The following is a 6,460-nucleotide window of genomic DNA, read 5'->3' on the forward strand; positions in this document are numbered from 1 at the left end:
TCTTTGGGTCTGTGGGATTTATCATGGGTATTCTGTACTTTTTGGCCAATATCCCTTATCAATGAGCATGTACCATGCATATCCTCTTGGTTCTGGGTTACATCATTCAGGATGATATTTTCTAGTTCCATCTATTTGCCTGCAAAATTCATTATATCATTGGTTTTAGTATCAGAATATTATCCAATTATATAAATGAGCCACATTTTCTGTATCTATTCTTGAGATGAGGAACATCTTGGTTGCTTCCGGTTTCTGGCTATTATCAATAAGGTTGCTATGACCATAGTGGAGCACAGGTCCTTGTGGTATGGTGGAGCGTCTTCTGAGTGTATGCCCAGGAGCAATATAGCTGGTTCTTCAGATAGAACTATTTCCAATTTTTCAATGCTTAAATCCCATTTAGAAGGGGGAACAAAATAATCATGGGAGACAGAGGGAGGAAGAAATCTGGGTGGAAGAGGGGAAAAGAAGGGGAATGGAGCGGGTAGAGTCAGGTATGATGAGAGACAAGAGAGAGGCCCAGAGGGCTAGGAGAATGACCAGAAATATGCAGCTGCTGGGGGGTAGGGTAGAATCTTGAAGAAGTCCCAGAGACCTGAGATGGGGGAGGTTCCCAGGACTCAATGCAGGTGACCTTAGTGGAAATGCCCAACAGTGTGGATATGGAACCTGAAGAGACCACCTAGAGTAGCCAGACAGTACTCCCAGTGGAGGGATGGGGACACCAACTCACCTACAAAACAGTTGACCCAAAATTGCTCCTGTCTAAGAGAAATTCAGAGAAAAAATAGAGCAGAGACTGAAGGGATAACTGACCAGTGATTGGCCCACCCTAGAATCCATCCCATGGGCAGGCACAAATCTCTAACACTATTATTGATGCTATGCAGTGCTTGCAAGCAGGAGCCTAGCATGGCTGTACTCTGAAAGGTTCTACCCAGCAACTGACAGAGACAGAGGCAGATACCCATAGCCACTCATTAGATGGAGGTTGGGGACTCCTATGGAAGAGTTAGGGGAAAGACGGAAGAAATGGAAGGGGATGGCAACCCCAAAGGAAGACCAAGTGTCAACTAGCCTGGACCCCTGGGAGCTCCCAAAGACTGAGCCACCAACCAAAGAGCATACATGGGCTGGTCCGAGGTCCCTGTCACATATGTAGCAGAGGGCTGCCTTGTCTGGATTCAGTGGGAGAGAATAAGCCTAATCCTGTAGAGACTTGAATGGAAGGGTGGGAGGCACTCTTTCAGAGGTGAAGGGAGAAGGGGAAAAGAACTCTGTAAGGGGGACAGGAAGAGGGGCAGAATTTGCAATGTAAATAAATAAAATAATTAATAAATTTAAAAAAATAAGAAAGAATGCCTAGCGCTTCTGCCCTGATTTTACAAGAACTCTGAAAAATTGGCTTTAAAAACAAAAGAGGGGGAACGGTACCCTCTCAGAAGGAGTCCCCCAAAATACTCTCCATCATGCCTTGTTCACTTTTATCTCTCTAAAGCTGAAAGCTCATGGCAAATCTGCTGCTGACTGCCTCTGGCACCACCAAGACCAACAAAACGTTGCCACAGATATGGGGAAGGACCCCCTTACCCTTAAAGGGAATGTCCCAGACCCAGTTCCCTTATGGGGCCAAGGACTGATATGCCTGTCCAATACCACAGAAGGCACAGCTAACCGGCTACCAAAAAGATTAATGAAAAAAATAGATACCCCCACAAAGCCAGGCCCAACCATAAATAAGATGAATAACAATTTACATCCAGGGAAGAGAAATCTCCCTGAGAATCCCCTTCTTTTTCCTTTCCAGGTAAAAATGAATCACCCGTGATGTCTGCTGTTAGAAGTTCTAATCCAGATGCTGGCCTCCGAATTTATACTACTCAGATCTTTGAAGGGCTACTGACAAGAACATCAAACAGCTAGAGACTGACATCACTAATCTGAAGAAATCCCTTGTTTCGCCGTCTGAAGATACCTCCTAAAATAGCAAAGATCCTTATTGGACTTGATTTACTCTAGTACAGTAGAAAAGGCTGTATACAGCTCTTGACTGTGTACAACCCTCAAAGAAGAAGGTTGCCTTTACATAGACAAGACAAGGAGTGTTAAAGAGAGCATGAAATAGGTAGTGAAGGCCCTAAGAAAAATCAGAGAGAGAAAGAGACAGATGAATGCTGGTACAAGAATTGGTTTGCAGCCTCTCCAAGGTTGTCAACCCTAAGTCCTTCCATCTTGGGACCATTATTGGGTTCTTTTTGCTTTTTCCTGCTGGTCCTTGGCCCTCAAATAGGCAGACTAACTCTGTGATACAACAGATAAATAATTTGGTAGCAAAACCTACTCAGATACATTATCATAAGTTAGCTATGGAGGACCACGAGACTCAAGATGAGGTTGTTACTTTATACAGGGTGTTTCCAAAACCCATCTCCACCCAACCTAAAAGGGGGGACTTCTGCCCCTAGACCAAGCAGAGAGGGGCCACCCAGAATCCCCTCTGACAGGCGATCTGAATTCTTGCTTAGGCTGCGAGGCTAAGCACTGCAAGGGAATATAAATAAAAGATAAAAATATCTATCTGGGTTCCCTGAGGGGCAAGCCTGACTGCATAGGGGTTGATGTCAAAAGTATCCCCTCTCCAGGAAAAAGACATCAGGATGGGTATGGCCCTCATGCCTCACTGGACAACGACAGGGGGACTGGAGCCATTACAAGGTCCCCTTCAAATACTGAAGGTCAGGCCTCTATCCCCGCCTTCACAAGTTTAGAATTGCCACAGCCCTTCTATACTTAGAGAAGGGAGGAGATGTCAGGGGCAGCCCTGATTACACACTGTAGGCCTAAAATCAGCCATAGGCCTAAAATCAGCAATAGGCCTGTCATACATGTATACTAACACCAAGTCTTGGGTCTCAGTGGAAAAACATTGAAACAGATGGCTATAAGCTATTGTAAACAGACAGCTTTCTTGGAAATTTACCAGCCTGAGTAGTCATAGACCTTGTAAATAGGTAGCCTTGGCAGACAATACCAACTTAGATAAGGACAAGTGAGTCATAGGCAGAGTCATAGTGAATTGTCCCCTGAACCTTCACCTAGCCAATACCCAGTTCTGAAGATATCTTTATTCCCCCTGAACACCCACACTCCAGTGTCATTCCCTTCCCCACATCCTGCCTTTCTGTGTTTATAACCCTTGTGTGAATTAATTACGATTTGAGAAAAAATTAAAAAATTAAACAATAATAATAATAAATCAAAAAAAAAAAAAGAAAGAAAGAATGCCTAGGCTTCCTGGAGTGTGCAGGCATTGTGGCAAGGGATACCATTGGACCAATGAGTATAGATCCAAGAGGGATATCCAAGGCAATATCTTGCCACCAGGAAATGAAATGCGGGCCTGGCAGCTTGAGGTCCTGCAGCAAAATATATGAGCCGTTTCTCTCTTATCAGCCAGGAAATAACAAGCAGGCAAGAAAACCACAACTAAGTATTGCAAGCTACTGTAAGAAATGCTGCTCTGAAGTTGGCCACAGATACACCTCTTGCCCTATCCCTAAAATTTAATATTGCAAAATAACCACTTAAGGGGTGGAAGGAATTTAAAATGTTTTCTGGCAAATAGTGGTTAATGATCAGAGACCAAAATTAAAATTTCATGTAAGCGGTGTTCAAACAGAAGATTTGGTAGATACAGGAGCTGATCTGATTATCATTTCCCAAAATTATTGTAATTCAGAACGGACATTTCAGAAGATGTGTACACAGTTTATAGGAAATTAAAAATTTACTTGAAATAAAATGATGTGTAACATGGGTCAAATGTATAGGACCAGAAGGAAAACCAGAGTAAGTTAAGACTTTATGTGGCTGATATACACATGAAGTTATGCGGAAGAGATCTTTTACAAAAATGAGGTACTCAAATTAATTCCTGCAATTCCAGAGACAGCTCATGATGAAATGATGGATGGAATGTTAGATGCTCCTGGGGATGGTATTGATATTTGTCATAAAAAATAATCCCAGGCTGTGTCAATTGTCTAAATACAGGGTATCCCAGGGATTGAGTTTCACATTTATGGGGGTGGGGCACTGCTGAAATACCAATGGCCTCACCCCTAAAGTGGTTGACACACAAGCCTGTGTGGGTAGAGCAGTGGTCCTTAACTAAGGAAAAAATTACAGCCACTTGAGCAACTGGAGGTTCAACATATAGAAGAGTCTATCAGCCCTTGGAATTCTGGTGTTTTATACTTAAAAGAAAGGAAAGAAGGAAGGAAGGAAGGAAGGGAGGGAGGGAGGGAGGGAGGGAGGGAGGGAGGGAGGGAGGAAGGAAAGAAAAGAAATAAATCAGAGAAATGGAGGATGCTAACAGTTTTAAAAGCAGTGAATAGACTAATTCAATCTATGGGTCCATCACAGTTGGAATTCCTTTACCTTCTTTATTACCTAAGTCATGGCCTATGATAGTAATTTCCACCTGAACTGCAGGAAACATTCTTATCTCTGTAGAGAGCCTTCCATTTATAGAAAATGCAGGATACCTAAAGAGGAATGACAGACATCTCACCAATCCTGGGGCAAGTTTAAAGATTTGAATTTGGAGGAAGGACTTAGTCCAAGGGACATGTATGACATCATCATCATTTGATTTCCTGCCTGAGGTTTTTTAAGTCATCAGCCTGATAAAGATACCAATTTGGAGGCTTAGTCTGGGTGGTGTGGACATTAACCAGGATTGCCTGGATCTCTGAACTCACAGCAAAGACTCAGAGGTGGCCGAGCTGCTAGGAGGTGGGAGGAGGGGCAGAGAGAGAAGTGGCATGCTGCAAAGAGTAGGGAGAATTAGGGTGAACTGGTGGGACAACAATATGATCCCATGACTGAGGAAGCAATTGTTTTGGGAATCTCCACTATGGCCTTTTTTAGCACTTTGAGATCTGTGATGGGATGGTCTTCAAGACATTCATTGTCAGAGCCATCTTTTGGGGAAGATGAAGCAACTTTGGTGGGCCTCAGCTTAGAGGGAACCACAAATTGGTAGATAGAAACTATAGTGGGCAGAAAATGGAGGAGAAGGGGGCTTTCCTTCCTGGTTCCCTTGGCAGTGGGTGAGATAAATGATCCAAGTCCATTGTACCAGAGTCATAAGGATCACCTACCACCATCAAGGGGACCGTCTCACGGACCCCTTCCCTAAAGGAATTGGCTTCCTTTTGAGTAAGTTTCATGCCACGAGTCCTGAGCAGGGTGCTTGGTCCTCTCATTTGAGACTCCTTTTAATGTGATGATGTATTTCCCATGATAGAAATGGTTTGGAAATGCCAAGATCAGAGGTTTCTGGTGGAGCACATAGCTCAACAGGGGATTCCTCAAAGTCCTACACATAAGCAAGAAAGACTCTGAAAGACCCCCCAAGGGGAGACCCAGGAAGGATGTGGACCCAAAGTCACTTCAGAGACCGTCTTGCTGTAATCACAAGAGTCAGGTACTTTATTATCGAAGCTTCAGGCAGATACGTGCCTCACGAAGGAGGTAGAGGTATCGACCTAGAGGGTTAATATAGGCTTAGGGTTAATATAGGCAAAGGCCGGGGGGAGGAAGGGGGTTGTGGGTAATCACACACAATTGGTTGTTTCAAATGTCTGTAATGTGTGTAAGCAGATCTTGGGCAGAAGTTTGACAAATCTCGAGGGAACAGTCTCTGGTCCCTGTGGCCTTGGGACCCAAGTGTGAATGTTTATCTGAGCCAACAAACTATCTGGCTGAATTTAATTTGCAAGTCCTTGGGACCTCTGGTGGGAGTTTTTCCAGAGGAGGCTAAGTCAGACACCACGGGAACAGATTCCCAGAACACTCAATTGACCTTTGTTTCCCTGTTCTGCATCTCCTGTGACAGCCTTGGATTAGCAAGCTAGCTGACCTGCAATTTTAACTACTTGAATTAGTGAATTAAGGCTTCCTGTTATACTATTGATTTTAAACTAACTTAAAATTTTCCTTTTCAAGCCTACCTGCAAATTTCAGAGAATCTGGTGACTACCCTAAGGAATTTTAACTGGTCATTGCATTACTGGTTTTTTTTTTTTTTTCAAACAAAAAAAACATAAAGGTTTATGGTCAACATCCAAGTGGGATGATGGGTCTGGGAAGAGGGCTGGGGGGATTGTACCAATACCAAGGAGTGTCTGTGGTCAGAAGGTGTCAGTTGCCCTAATCAATGTACCCAGTCCCTCAATATGATGCAAACCAAAAGTAAGACAGAGAAAAAAAAAGACTGTAAGCCCTTGTCACAGGAGGCAAGATCTCTCTCTCTCTCTCTCTCTCTCTCTCTCTCTGTGTGTGTGTGTGTGTGTGGGGGGGGGGTGTCAATGTACTCTGTGTGGGATAGCTCACCTTCCTCCTGTGCATACTTGTGGTCTTCATGCCCCACATTGTGTACCCAGCTGGTATT

Source organism: Grammomys surdaster, unplaced genomic scaffold (assembly GCF_004785775.1).
Source record: "Grammomys surdaster isolate TR1022 unplaced genomic scaffold, NIH_TR_1.0 349, whole genome shotgun sequence".
NCBI lineage: Eukaryota > Metazoa > Chordata > Mammalia > Rodentia > Muridae > Grammomys > Grammomys surdaster.